At 36.2% G+C, this 15,947-nt stretch overlaps 1 pseudogene across 1 annotated transcript in view; it reads right to left on the bottom strand.

Annotated features, from left to right (window-relative positions):
• Positions 1-15,947, bottom strand: part of LOC145117629 (delta-9 acyl-lipid desaturase 1-like) — an 89,848-nt pseudogene that overhangs the window by 47,775 nt on the left and 26,126 nt on the right. Inside the window, exon 3 of the transcript XR_013712724.1 lies at positions 15,694-15,834. The product of XR_013712724.1 is annotated as a delta-9 acyl-lipid desaturase 1-like (transcript). The remainder of the gene's footprint in view (positions 1-15,693; positions 15,835-15,947) is intronic.

Genomic DNA, 15,947 nt, shown 5'->3' with positions numbered 1-15,947 from the left:
GACCCTGATGAGGAACCTGAAGAAGACCCCGAGGAGGAACCCGAGGGAAATCACGTGGAGTACCAAGTGGAACAAAGATACGAAACGTTCCATATGCCCTATGTGGAGTATACGCCAACTAGTCCTGGTACCTATTGGGAGCGACTTTATAAAGATGAAATGCCACAGGCATAACTCGAGATTCACAGTTTGAAAAGAAAGATTGAAGAGATAGATGAGCATAGGTCAAGGCTCGTATAGGAGAACCAAATACGTGTTGAGGCCGCTGAGAAAAGTAAGCGCAAGATACGAAGGTTGGAACAGGAGGTGTTGGAGCTAAGGAAACCCATTATCACTAAGTTGTGGGAAGGGTTTGTGGCTCGGGCAAAACAAGTCAAGGCCACAACTTACGGATTCCTAGATAAGGTGGTTGGAAGAGACCCACCTCAGGCCGAGGTGCTGGTCATTCAAAGTGGTCCCGGAGATCGAAAAGCTAAAAAGATAAGGAAGTACTTGAAGGAGGGAAAGAGAATATTGAAATATGATGACATCATTTTTAAAAAGTAGAAAGTAGGAGTAAAATGATTTGTCTTTTTTTATTTTCTCTTGGTTGTTGGCTTAAGTGACTTGATGTGAACAAGACATATGTCTATTTTTGAAGTTTTAATAATTTGGAATAAAATTTATGTTTGTTATACTTATTGTGTTATAAACATAAATATGTAGTTAATATGTCTTCACGAAGATCTAGGAGGTTCACTAGGGTCACTCCGGAGGAAGAACGCATCCCAATTGGAGCTTATGTTAGAGCACCAGGAGATGTACCAGAAACCCCACTGATCCCAAATGCTAGTCGTGGACGGGGCCAAGGAAGAGGTAGGGGTAGAGGAAGAGGCCGAGGAGCTGTTACAGCACCGATACCTGTACAATCGGCCCATGGCAGCTCCGGATCCCACCGCGGTCGAGGTCGAGGTCGCGGAAGGGGTCGTGCGGCAAACACGATTACTAGAGAAGAGTTGGCTGATGAGATTGCTCGAGCAATTCGAGACACCTTACCAGATGTAGTTGCTCAGGCACGAGAAGCAATAATGGGTGGGTATGAAGGTAACTTGGGTGGAGGTGAAGAGGACTACGAGTACAGTACACCAAATATGAGTCGTGAACCAAGTATTGCACAACCCACAAGGCATCATGGCAACCACGATCGGCGGGGTTGTAGTTACAAGACGTTCATGAATTGCAAGCCACCCATTTTTAACGGAGAAATTGATCCCGTTTTGTCATCAACATGGATCATGGAGATTGAGGGAACGTTCGATACTAGCAAGTGTGCGGATGAGGACAAGGTGATTTATGTTGCGACAATGTTAAAGGGGGAGGCAATACATTGGCGGGGCATGGTGAAGGAGGTTAATGGGCGTGAGGCGGCCAAGAATATGTCATGGGATGAGTTCCTAAGAATTTTTAAAGAAAAGTTTTGCCCTCGTACAAACAGTTGGAGGAAGAATTCTTGAGGTTGGAACAGGGGAATATGATTGTGCGAGAGTACACCACTAAGTTCAAGGAGAAAGCCAGGTTTGCCGAATTTTACGTTTCTACAGAAGAAAGAAGGGTGGAACGCTATATATGGGGATTGAGAACAGCTATCCGTGAATTTGTGCAAATTCAAAAACCGGGTACTTTCCAGTCTGCTGTTGATGCTGCAGAAGGTCGCGAACGTGAGAAGAATCGTCAAGGTGAAGACAGGGCTTTGGGGAAAAGAAAATGGGATGGTACGAATAATGATTCGAAGAAAGGCAAGACTTCAGGGCAAGAACGTAAGGTTGATCAAAGCTCTGGAGTAAAGCAATGTCCGAAATGCAATCGTTATCATAAGGGGGAGTGTAACATGAATCAGAAAGTTTGCTACAAGTGTGGGAAGCCAGGGCACATAGCCACAGAATGTAAGACAGGAAGGGTATGTTACGGGTGTGGATCCCCTAACCACATTAAGTCGGAATGTCCCCAGAGTAAAGGTAACAACAATCAAGGCAGAATAACAGACCATCGGTCGGCGGATAAAAAGGCTGACACTGGTAGACCAAAAGCTAGAGCTTTTCGCATGACGGCTCAGGAGGCTCAGGAGACCCCGGATGTGGTGACAGGTACTTTCCTAGTAAACTCAATTCATGCTAGGGTGTTATTTGATTCTGGTGCAAATGGATCTTTTGTGTCTACTACTTTTTGCAAAAACCTGGGTAGAAATGCAAAGACTCTAGAACATGCCTTAGAAATTGAAACTGTTGACGATCATTGGGTAGTAGTAAGAGAGGAATATGATGATTGCTCTATCGAAATAGAAGGTGGTGTGGTACCGTTAAAATTATTACCTATAGCCCTAGGTGATTTTGATATTCTTATAGGGATCGATTGGTTGTCGAAAAATCAAGCGATTATAGATTGTGAAAATAGGATTGTTCAAGTTTGGGTGCCAGAAAAAGGAATGGTAAAGATTTATGGTGATCGGTGAGTTAAGGACTCTATTTTGATATTAGTGACTAAGGCAACTCGTTATCTAAAGAAAGGGTGTCAAAGTTATTGGGCATATGTTCTCGATGCCAAGCAGGACAAGCCTGAAATAACACATATACCAGTTGTACGCGAGTTCCAAGATGTGTTTCCTGATGACCTAACTAGCTTGCCACCGGATAGGCAAGTGGAGTTTCGAATCGATCTTACCCCAGGAGTAGCACCGATAGCTCGTGCGCCCTATCGGTTAGCACCAACCGAAATGAAGGAGTTGATGGCTCAGTTGCAAGATTTGGTTGACAAGGGTTTTATTCGGCCCAGTACCTCACCGTGGGGTGCACCAGTACTGTTCGTCAAGAAGAATGATGGGACAATGCGAATGTGCATTGACTACAGGGAGTTAAACAAGGTGACTATAAAGAACCGGTATCCACTACCGAGAATTGATGACCTATTCGGTCAACTCCAGGGGGCAAGTTACTTCTCAAAGATCGATTTGCGGTCGGGGTATCACCAGCTGAAAGTCAGAGAAAAAGATGTGTCGAAGACAGCCTTTCGACCTAGGTATGGTCATTACGAGTTTTTAGTAATGCCATTTGGTTTGACCAATGCACCAGCTGCATTCATGGATCTGATGAACCAGGTGTGCAAGCCATACCTTGACAAGTTTGTAATTGTATTTATCGATGACATCTTGATATACTCTAAAAGTAAGGCAGACCATGAGAAACATCTGCGGATAACACTTAGTTTATTGAGGAAAGAAAAATTATTTGCCAAATTTTCGAAGTGCGAGTTTTGGCTTCGGGAAGTCCAGTTTTTGGGACATGTTGTAAACGAACACGGTATCAAGGTGGACCCAGCAAAGATTGAGGCGATTGAAAAATGGGAATCACCAAGAACCCCATCAGAAGTTCGAAGTTTTCTTGGGTTGGTAGGATACTATCGAAGGTTTATACAAGACTTCTCGCGCATATCTGCACCGCTAACTACCCTGACAAGGAAAAATGTGAAGTTCGAATGGAAGCCAGAGCAAGATAATGCCTTTAACGTCTTAAAGGAAAAGCTTAGCAGTGCACCAGTATTATCTTTACCAGAAGGCAATGATGGCTTTGTTGTTTATAGTGATGCATCCAAGTTAGGCTTGGGGTGTGTTTTGATGCAAAACGGTAAGGTGATTGCTTATGCCTCGCGACAGTTAAAGGTTCACGAGCGTAAATACCCAACGCATGATATGGAGTTGGCTACAGTAGTGTTCGCTTTAAAGATTTGGAGACACTATTTGTATGGGACAAGGTGTCAGATCTTCACTGATCACAAGAGTCTGAAATACTTGTTTGATCAGAAGGATTTGAACATGAGACAACAACGGTGGATGGAGCTATTAAAAGATTATGATTGTGAGATATTGTACCATCCAGGGAAGGCAAATGTTGTAGCTGATGCACTAAGTCGTAAGGAAAGAAGAGAACCACCTAAGATTCGAATGATGAAGATTAGGGTAACCACCAGCTTACTAGATGATTTGAGAAAGAGTCAGGAGGAGGCATCGAAGGAAGAGAAGTGGAAAAGTGAAGGAGTGGTGGGAGTAATACAATCATTGGAAAAGGATAGTCGTGGCTTGAAGTGTTTTCAAGGAAGGGTTTGGGTACCACGAGTGGGTGAAGTACGTAACTTACTTCTCAAGGAAGCGCACATGTCAAAGTACTCAATCCATCCAGGAACAAACAAGATGTATCAAGACCTACGGAAATCTTACTGGTGGCCAGGGATGAAAAAGGATATAGCCTATTTTGTTGAAAGGTGTTTGACGTGCTTAAAGGTGAAGGCTGAGCACCAAAGGTCATACGGTCAGTTACAGTCAATGGAGATTCCAGTGTGGAAATGGGATCACATCACAATGGACTTTGTGACTAAGTTACCAAGGACACCAAAAGGTTATGACGCGATTTGGGTAGTCGTGGATAGATTTGTTGGATTAATGTCTAAGTCCATAACTATAATTGGTAAGACTTGACCCGACCCGGCATGGTCCATTTGGGTTGCATGGCATCATGCATTTGGATAGACTATAATGAGAGAAATAACACTTAAGGTTGGTTAATATATTATAAGTTCTAATATATTAATAAGGTTATTTAATTAGTATTGATCAAGAATTAATTTGGAATTAATTAAGTGATCAAAAGGAGACTAATTAAATATATGAGTTGATTGTGTAAATCATTCATTCTTATATATGTGGGCTTGTGATCCAAGATTCCTTATGTTGGACTAAGTCCATGGGGTGACCCATGGATACTACATGGAGGTTAAAATCCATGGAGCATAAGGAATGGGTAAAGTTATGAGTTACATGGTGTAACCCTAATAGCCACCATATAAAAGAATCCCATGGCTCAACAAATCGTGCACTAATGTGTGAATATGAGGGCTAGACGATTTCAAGGAGTGTTCCATTTCTCTCAAGTCATTCCATGTGCATTTGGTGTTGTTTGAACCATTTGAGGTGTCACACTTGTGGCACTAGGCACTCAAGCTTCATGGAGACAAGATACATCAAACAAAGGTATGTATTCTATCCATTTGATTACCCAAGTATCAAGTATTGTATGCTAGATAGGGTAATACCTTGGAAAGGTCATAATTGCATGTATAATAGAGAAAACATAGATCCAAGGTATTTAGGGTTGCATGTACACTTAGGAGTGTTAGAATGCGCAAAACCCATCAGTGGTATCAGAGCCAAGGCTTGTTTTCTTGTTATACTTGCAAAATTAGCTGAAAAATCGAATTGTATTAGTTTAAAAGTTATGCTAATTACTTGAAAAAAATTTGATGTGAATTATCTTTGTTCATATGAGTTTATTAGATTAATAGAAAAGTTAATTGATTATGTGTTTTCAATCCATTTTAATCTAAGAGTTGATTCTAAAATGTGTTTTTGTAACTTGTCCTCAAGTTATATGAAAAGTCACATTTAAGTTTCATAAAACTCATAAAAAGTTGGCAATGGTTACAAAAATGAAGAGTCTTGTCCTCATTAAATGGTTTTATGACTCCATAACTTGTCCTCAAGTTATGGAGGTTCAAGAGTCACTTCATTAAATGATAAAATGTGTAACCTTAATTAGTTCCATAAGTTACAAAAATAAAGAAAAGTTACATTCTTTTATTAGTTTAAAGTCTTCCATAACTTGTCCTCAAGTTATGGAACTTGAAGAGTTTTTTTTTTTTTAATTAAAACTACTTTAAACACATAAGTTATGGAATTAATTAGTTTTGAATATTTTCAAAACTTGCCCTCAAGTTTTGGAATTTGTAAAGTTTTCCCCATGAATACTTTAATTCCAAGTTAGCCCTTAGAATTTTAAAAGTTAAAATTCAACCCTTATACTTTATAGTATTATAAGTTAATAATAAATATATGTATAAGAGCAAGTCAGTCTTACCGTTAGTAGGCCTCATTCACGAAGCCGGTCTATAAGGGGGGTATAAGGTTACTGCCTATAAAATGGCAGTTTAATGGGTGTCCACTCTCACCCACCGCTTCCTTGACTGGTGGAGGGTCGTTAGCCGAACGGGTAGGACAAGGACTATAATTCTCCCTTCATTAAAAGTATTAATGATAAATACTAAGTAACTAAACTTTTTATAAATTCCCAATCTTAGTTACTTAGGAAAATGTGAATAAGGTGCTAATCCATGAAATTACACTTTGCACTTTGTTTAAACCGTTAGTGGAGCGTGTGTGGTTAACCGGCACACTAACCTGGATTTAACAAAGTAGGCAAAGGGTAACTTAATATTTATCATAGTATCGGTGGAGCTCGTGTGGTTAACCGGCACATCGATTGAGGGGTAAATATTAAGGGTACCAAGTATATTTGCATGGTTACTTCACACCTTGTTTTGTGATCCTCGGCATCCCAGTCACAAAACCTGAAGGGCACACTCGAGATTGAAACATGCCATTGAAAAGTTCAATGAATCTCAAAAGATCTAGGAGTTTCAAATCCAATTAAAAACCTAATTACATTATTTCGTTTTTCATGGTGGAAATTGGTAAATCGTCATTTACCTACCTTCAACTATTTTATAACTCGGATTACGGCATCCCTCTTCCAGTTATAAATAGGTTGTTGGATCCTAGCCTTAATATTTCATATTGGGTGTTATATTAAGGACTTTAGATCAACTATCTTGAATATCTCCCAAAAGATGTCTAGTTCAGACATATATGATCTTCCCAAATCTCTTGGAACTTTACTTCCTCCACCTCCTCCAATTATTCTCCCTAACCCACAAGTTCAAGGTCACTCAAGCCCTAATGGCAAGCAAGGTCTATGTGTGATCACATCTTAGAGATGAAGTCACATATTGACAAGTTGGGAGAGTTGGGTGTCAAAGTCTTGAGAAAGTTGGATGTTCAATCACTTTCTAAGTCACATAGTGAGTTCCTTTGGGACTACTATGAAACAGACTATGACATGAACCTTAATGATCATATCTATTTGCTTGGTGCTGCTGAATCAGCAATGATTTGGAACGATAGTAAAGCAAATTTGATTAGAAGATCAACTTCCCAAAAACTTTATGGACAGTGACAATGGTGACACTGGAAATCCAGAAAAAACATTCTCTTCCCAATGGAAAGGGATTGGCCATAGTCAAACCGGTTGACCAAATGGTAAGGAGAAAGGCTAAGTCTGAGATAGTCCCATTACCAAAGGGTCCATATGTTTATTTTGCCAAAGGAAGGGGCGTTGATTGCAAAGCTGCCAAGTTTACCTAAGGATGTTAAAGTCAATAAGTCTGACTCTACTTCAGGTAGAGCCCATTATCTAACTCTGTTAAGTTTCTATTCTAAGATCCTCATTACATGATGTGACTGGGTCACATGTTGATGTTTTAAGAATCAAAGAATAGAGAGAAAGCTTAAAGGAAGTATATGCTGATTCTGATCGCGTAGGTGGATTTCGATCGCATCAGAATTTTGAAGCTGTTACTTAGGAGTTATGATATATTGCTTAGGAATAGATAACAACAAGTTTTTCCGTATGCATTTGCACTATAAGGATAAGTTTTTTCCGCAAAGTTTTGAAATAAAATAAAAGTTTTTAATTTTATATTTATTTTAAATATCCTTACAAGTGGCATTTGTGAAAAATGGTTGTTTATATGATTCCATTGATAGCAATATTTGAAAAAAAATGGACTTGATTCTTTCGTTTGTGGTGGTGTCATAATTTACCAAATAAGGAAAGATTCTCATTCCCAAGGCTTCAGTTGGATAGAAACTTGGAATCATGCAAGTTGAATAGTATGATGAATGAGAACTTTCAAGCATTGGAAAATTAAGACTTGTTCACATGGATGTGTGAGTCAAGTTAAGGACTAAAGGGATCGAGTAGACATTCTTGTGCACTGGTCATGTCCACCACAAAGCTCGTTAAGACTATTCGTCATGATTTACTAGATTTTAGTAAATATGGTTATACTTACAAGTTTAAGTATAATTCTGAAACATTGGAAAAGTTACAATGTATGGCAGAACGAATGAGAAGAATCAAATTAGGCAGAAGGATAAAAGTTTCTCAAATCTGAAAAGATGGGAGAGTACTTTAGTATCATGTTTTGTGATCATCTCAATGATTAAGAAACCATATCACAATTGGTCCTCTAAGGACATCTTAGTGCATTCCTATGGCTAAGAAGAGGAATCAAGAATTGCTGAAATGGTTAAATCAAGATGATGAGTCATACTTCGTTCCAAAAAATTCTTAGAGTCATACTCCAAGATTGTAACTTGAGTGACATATCTTAAAGAAAGGTTTATAACACTTGTCAAATGTAAGAGTAAAAGTGTCCTGCTCTTGTACGTTTGAAATTGGTAAGTTGTGATGTTTTGGATAAAAACAAAGACCAACTAAGGCCAATTGTGTGAAGTGTTTGTCTTGATAAAGAATATGCACTATCTCTTGAATATTTGGCAAGATAGTCTTATATGTCAAGAGGACAGTGGGAGTCTTAAAGATCCTAAAAAGAATTTCAAGATCTAATCAAGAATAAAAACCTGTAGTTTATCACTAGCATACGACATGAGGTTGATAACCTATCATGTTGACATATTCTGTGCCCATTCCAGTTAAAGTTGGCTTTGCATAGGAGTTCTGAAAGTTCTCAATTGGTTGCATAACAACTTGGAAGCAATGGCAAGCCCTGTACTGCCAGGTGGCAAGAAGTTAAGATTGCATAAGTTCAGTCCATATGAGTTTGGATTTGTCATTATCCTTGTCTTGTGACTATGGCAAATAAAAATATTGTAGCAAAAGACTGGTCTAGAATCATGTCTTTATGTGAGACATCATGAATCGTGTACCATTTGCTTTGGGTACAGGATCGATTGCATGTGCTATAATATTTGTCATTTCTAAATTTTTCCAAATGCCCAGAGGCATTAAGAAGGGAAAAGGTCTAGAATTGGATTTGACTAAAATGATTAAGCAATTGTCGAGGACAATCTAAGGTTTACCAAAGATTGGTTGCTCAGGGACAGTTGGAAGTATAGTGCTAATTTTGGAAGGACCATATTGACAAATTCTGAAAAGAGACATCTCTTATTTAGAAGTGATAGTCAAAATGAGAATATGGAGTTGTCTCCATAGGTGGAAGTTATCTGTGTAAGATTAGAAAACTTAATGCAAGAAGCATGTCCAAAGCAATGTACTTTGAATATGAGACTTAGTTTCCATGGAGTTGATCTCCATTGGAATACCTTATAATGACTGTTGACAAGTCTTTGTGACTTTGTACATATTCATTACAGGAGGGTCAGTGCATATAAGTTTAAAATCTAAACAGATTTCGATAAATGATAGGAATTTGAAATTCTCACATTTTTCGATAAGGATTTGGGAGTGTGAAATAAGAATCATTGAAATTATGTTCAATTGGTTTATTTCACAAAGTAAGGATCATAGACAAACATAGAGTGCATACTTGGTGTATGGCAAAGCTATTGTTTAAGAAAAACATAGTGTACATGCTTGGAGCATGGGACAACTAGTGTTTTTAATTCAAGTATAAAGTTGATAAAACCGAAACAATGAATAATAAGTAATCAGTATGGTGATAAATAAAAGTGTTTATTTATATTCATAGGGTTTGATACCATATTTGATTCATTTATTCTTGTGTTTCACTTTGCATGTTTTGACTTCCATAATAACTAAGTCGCTCTTCCTGAATGATTAAGTTATTCAAACCATCCACAGTCGGTCATATGTTGGAAGTAGATATGAATCAAGACTGTTATGGGTTGGTTTGTAGAGGTCCAAGTTGGTGGACAAAGTGGTGCTACAACACTCATGAGTGCTCATAAGTTCTGAGTATTGGATTCAACCCACGCTCATTTGAATCACTTCATGGATTTTATCACGAGTGATCATGAGACGATAATATCTTATATTCTTCAAACCTAGAGATATGAATTGTTACTATGAGTTGGTTATACATTGATTGCATGAAAACGCATTGGTAACTCAATGTTATAAAACGTGCCTTTGTGTATGATTCAACAAGTAGTAGAACAAGCCATATGAGTCGAAGTTTATCCATTCCTTTTACCTTCGGGATAAAAGCGATATATGTGGGCCCCTCGATGATTTAAAGATGATACATGTGAGTGCTTGGCCAAGCCAGGACTGATTTGATTTGTTCAATCAGTCAGTCATCATGAATCGGAAATCAGAAACCAACAAATGGACAGAGAGAATGATTGATAATCCATGTCTCAGTCCATATGATATCTAGAATGGAGGAATATATGATCCCTTATCTAATGGACAAGTCATTGACAAAGGTCAGAGTTCATCGACAAGGTCAGAGTTCGACAGAAGCCTTTGAGAGCTACGATTGCTGATCGGTTCCTGAAGTCATACGCAATAATAGTTTTAGACTTATCCAAGTTGGAGACTGTTGGATTAATGTCTAAGTCCATAACTATAATTGGTAAGACTTGACCCGACCCGGCATGGTCCATTTGGGTTGCATGGCATCATGCATTTGGATAGACTATAATGAGAGAAATAACACTTAAGGTTGGTTAATATATTATAAGTTCTAATATATTAATAAGGTTATTTAATTAGTATTGATCAATAATTAATTTGGAATTAATTAACTGATCAAAAGGAGACTAATTAAATATATGGGTTGATTGTGTAAATCATTCATTCTTATATATGTGGGCTTGTGATCCAAGATTCCTTATGTTGGACTAAGTCCGTGGGGTGACCCATGGATACTCCATGGAGGTTAAAATCCATGGAGCATAAGGAATGGGTAAAGTTATGAGTTACATGGTGTAACCCTAATAGCCACCATATAAAAGAATCACATGGCTCAAGAAATCGTGCACTAATGTGGGAATATGAGGGCTAGACGATTTCAAGGAGTGCTCCATTTCTCTCAAGTCATTCCATGTGCATTTGGTGTTGTGTGAACCATTTGAGGTGTCACACTTGGGGCACTAGGCACTCAAGCTTCATGGAGACAAGCTACATCAAACAAAGGTATGTATTCTATCCATTTGATTACCCAACTATCAAGTATTGTATGCTAGATAGTGTAATACCTTGGAAAGTTCATAATTGCATGTATAATAGAGAAAACATAGATCCAAGGTATTTAGGGTTGCATGTACACTTAGGAGTGTTAGAATGCGCAAAACCCATCAAGATTAACCAAAACGGCGAATTTTCTTCCGATTAAGGAGACGTACCCGTTAGAAAGGCTAGCTAAATTATACGTTGACGAGATAGTGAAACTGCACGGAGTTCCATTATCTATTATTTCGGATCGGGATAGTCGCTTTACGTCGACATTTTGGGGTAGTTTCCAATGAGAAATGGGTACTCGAGTAAAATTGAGCACGGCATACCATCCGCAAACAGATGGGCAAAGTGAACGGACAATACAGACCTTGGAAGATATGTTACGGTCTTGTGTTATTGATTTTGGAGGGTCTTGGGAAACTCATTTGCCGTTAATTGAGTTTGCCTACAACAATAGCTATCATGCAAGTATAAAAGTCGCACCATATGAGGCTCTAATGGCAGGAAATGTAGAACTCCATTATGTTGGAATGAGGTGGGGGAGAAACAGTTGGCTGGACCTGAACTTGTTCAGCAAACTACCGACAAAATCCAGGTGATTAGGGATAACATTAAGGTTGCTCAGGATCGACAGAAAAGTTATGCAGATAAGCGGAGAAAGCCAATAGTGTTTCGGGTTTGTGATAAAGTTATGTTAAAGGTGTCCCCATGGAAGGGCGTTGTGCGTTTTGGTAAGCGGGGGAAGTTAAGTCCTCGCTACGTTGGACCCTTTATAATTAATGAACGAGTTGGAGAGGTGGCCTATAGATTGGAGCTACCAAGGGAAATGCAGGGCATTCATAGCACGTTCCATGTCTCTAATCTAAAGAAGTGTCTAGCGGACGCCGCCATGGAAGTGCCACTTCAAGAAATTAAGGTTGATGAGAAGCTTCGATATACAGAAGAACCCGTCGCGATTATAAATCGAAAGGTCAGAAAGTTAAGGAATGTGGAGACACCACTGGTGAAAGTTCAGTGGAAGTATCATAAAGGTTCAGATGCAACATGGGAGACCGAGCGAGACATGATGACTAAATACCCTCATTTATTTGCTTAATTCAAATTCCGAGGACGGAATTCCTTTAAGGGGGGAAGTTTGTGATAACTCAAATTTAAGATGTAGAAATATATATGTAATTAGATTATATCATTATAATAAAATGATTAATTCAAGGAATAATGAGGTAATTAGTGGAGAATTATGGAGATTAATGGCAAAAACCGTCATCTTCATTAGGGCTGTAAATTCGAGCATATGAAAGGGGTTCCTCACTTTTGGACTTAGGCATTATATATAGCATGTAAAATCGAGTGAAAACCCCACAAGAATTCTGGAAATACACTGAGAATCGAAGGAGAAGTACGAGCTAGAAGTTCTTGGGGATTTTCGAAGTTTTCTAGTAATTAATGTATGATTCCTTGATTTTAGTTTGATATAGTTTTTGATTAAGTATATCTATATCCATTTCGTGTTCTGGTTCCATCAGTTCAGGCCAATTGTTATCTAATAGGTGGAAAATTGAAATAATATAATTTTAGAAAAGAAAGCTTGAATATATCTTGATTTCAGTCATTTTTCTGAAAATTGTTTATGGTTACATGTTAGTGGGAGGTGGAGAAGATTAATGGTGATTTTATATAATTATTCAAAAAAAATTTGGTAATATATGGAGCTGTACCAGCTTAATAATGGCAGAAAAAAATATATGTATACGGGTTAAGAAGAAGGCATTTCGGGTTCTTTTGTTGGGTGAGTCAGAAAACAACTGCATTCAAAAATATTAAATCATATTTTATTACAATAAATAATTTGTGGTGGCACATTGAATCTCACGATCTGAGCCTTCCTTTTTTTAATTTGTTAGTTGCAATTTTAGCCCTATAGTTTCAACAATTTACTGATTCCATTTTGCAACAAAATTCAAGAACTATGTGGCATCCTTCCTTTTTTTTTTGAGGTTAAAACGAAAATTACGTGACTAGTGGTAATATGTTAGTCCTTATCTTTTTTTACTAAGGTCATCGCTCTAAAAGTCCACGTTTCAGCCCTCATTATTTTATTTTCTTAATTTAAACCATAACAAAAAAAATATGTGAAATCATTATATTTACGTCTTGATACTTTTAAGTAAAGATTTTGGTTATCGAGGAAAGCATTATTTTGTTAATTATTTTGGAATATTACTTTTATTAATATTTTGGGAATATTAGCATATCCATGCCGAAAATATATATATGTATATATTTCTAATAAAGTGAATAGATAACAATTATTATTGGCCGAACGAGACACGCGTGTGATGGAACCGAAACGGATGTTGAGGATACTATCTAGGGATGTTGCCTTAGGAAAATTTATTGTTGGAATGTAGGGTGCGTGTAGCGTGACGAGCTTGGTTAAGACCTACGCCAACAAGGTGAGTTTCGTGTGAAGTTTGTGGTTGCTTGCATGAAAAGTTGATTCTAAATTATTTGCAATTATATGATACTGTTGTTATTGCTATGAATATTTGTGTGAAATTTTTGTGAATTATTTCATATAAAAGGGTGAAAATGGTAGGTGACATATATATAGGGAACAGGTGTATTTACACGGTCTTATTATTAGTCGTCGTACAGGGTGTTAGTACGCGGCGGAGAGCTTACGCTCTGTTTATCTAGCCGTAAGCATATTTGTTGTGCCCGGCGGAGGGACTTGTTCCCTGGAAACGATAGTAGTTCCCTAATGTGTCATCAAGGGTGGAAAGAAATGAAAAGAATTATATTTGATAAATTGTTGCATTTATTTTTATTTTATTGACGTCAATATGCATGAAAACCACGAACTCACTAGGCCCTAGGCTTACCCATTAGAATCTTTAAATGCACGCAACCCAGGAAATAACGTAGCAAGTGGCAGCGGGAATGGAAAGGATGAATTTCAGACTTGAAGAAGGCGACAAGTTTTGAGGAAGACGTAGCGCACCAAGTGTTTACTTAAATTTCTATTTGCTTCCACTATTATTATTATTATTATTATTATTATTATTATTATTATTAATTACATTAGTATTTGAATCTTAAATTTTGGAGGTTTTGGGACTATGTTAAGTTATTTTGGCATTTGAAATTTGGGGCGTTATATATATATATATATATATATATATATATATATATATATATATATATATATATATATATATATATATATATATATAGGGAGAGAAAAGACTACCAATCATAAAAGGACACATGTCAAATTGTTTATTAATACGTAATGTATGTTATAAGTTATTTAAATTATGTATTGTATGTTATACGTAATGTATGTTATAAGTTATTTAAATTAATACGTAATATGGGGCGTTATCTTTATGGTTTGGTTAAAATTATGTATTTAGTCCTTGTGTTTTGACTTGGAATCATTATATGTCATCTTATGGAATAGTACCACGGTCTTCATAACCGTTCAATATCATCTATTTCATTTTCACCCATAAAAAAGTCAATATATCGACTAATTGAACATCACCTTCTCTAATTGTTGTTAAGTATTCTGTAATGCGTGAGTCGTTAATTGTGTTGGTTCTTAGTGAAGAATAGTCATGCCACTAATTATCAAATACCCATGCATTCCTTATTGATGAAGAAGACAGTTAATTGGATTCAAAGTTTGAAGACGAAGAAGAATTTAACTGTTATTTTTATGTATAACCGGTGATGCTTGATATTACTACATATGTTTAAAAGATCTTTATTAGAGTAACTTCCATTAATTTAATCTTCCTAAATGTTATGCCGTTAATTATTTTGGTACTTAATGAAGAAGCATTGTGTCGTTAATTCTAATATTCATGGACTTTTTATTGTTTAGTAATTCTGTAATAAATTAATGGCTTCAAAGTTTACAAAAATCATGTTTGTTAATTGTTCGATGTTTATTTATTATTTTCTAGAATAAATATTAGGCTTTAAGTCTGAACTTGAAAAAGAATCCGTTATTTTTTCATGTAACCATAAATATTTGATAATAAAGTAACTTTCATTAATTTAATCTTTCTCAATGCTCAATTTGTTAGCTCTTAAGTAATAAAAAATTAAAGTAAAATATTTATTTTTAGACCTATATGTATATTGTCTAGATGTAAATTAATTAATAACAATGTCTACTTTAAGAAATATAAACTAATATATATATATATATATATATATATATATATATATATATATATATATTTATTTTGCTACAAATTGAATTTATTAATAATCTTTCTTATTCACGTCTTTATATTTTTGGCAAATACTAATGGTTTATTTATGCATAATTAATTTGTATAGAAAATTTTATAATTTATGCCTCTTAAAATTCAAGATTTGATGAATATGCTTTACAATATATATATATATATATATATATATATATATATATATATATATATATATATATATATATATAAAATTTAATATAATATAAAAAAATAAGTTTATAAATGAAGTATCCAAATGAAATATATTATAAATCATTATATAAAATAAATCTAAGAAATTAATTCAAATAGAGATATCATACCATGCCCCAAACCAGATACGAAAATCCACCCCATGTATACAAGAGAGCACCGCATCCAAGTAAATGCCATGTGTATGTTTTTTGTATAAACATGTAGAACATCTGATTTGTTAAATCTTCAACGTTTTTAAATTTTGGATGCTGCATTAAAACAAGCAATATAATATATTTTTAGGACGTTTTGTATTTTTAGCACATAAGATTCAATTAAAAATTTAGCAATAATATCTTCAATTTTTAATAAAAACATCGAA

The sequence above is a fragment of the Lactuca virosa genome, chromosome 5 (assembly GCF_052849685.1).
Source record: "Lactuca virosa cultivar CGN04683 chromosome 5, Lactuca_virosa_CGN04683_v6, whole genome shotgun sequence".
Lineage (NCBI taxonomy): Eukaryota > Viridiplantae > Streptophyta > Magnoliopsida > Asterales > Asteraceae > Lactuca > Lactuca virosa.
This window is presented reverse-complemented; position numbering and strand designations above follow the sequence as displayed.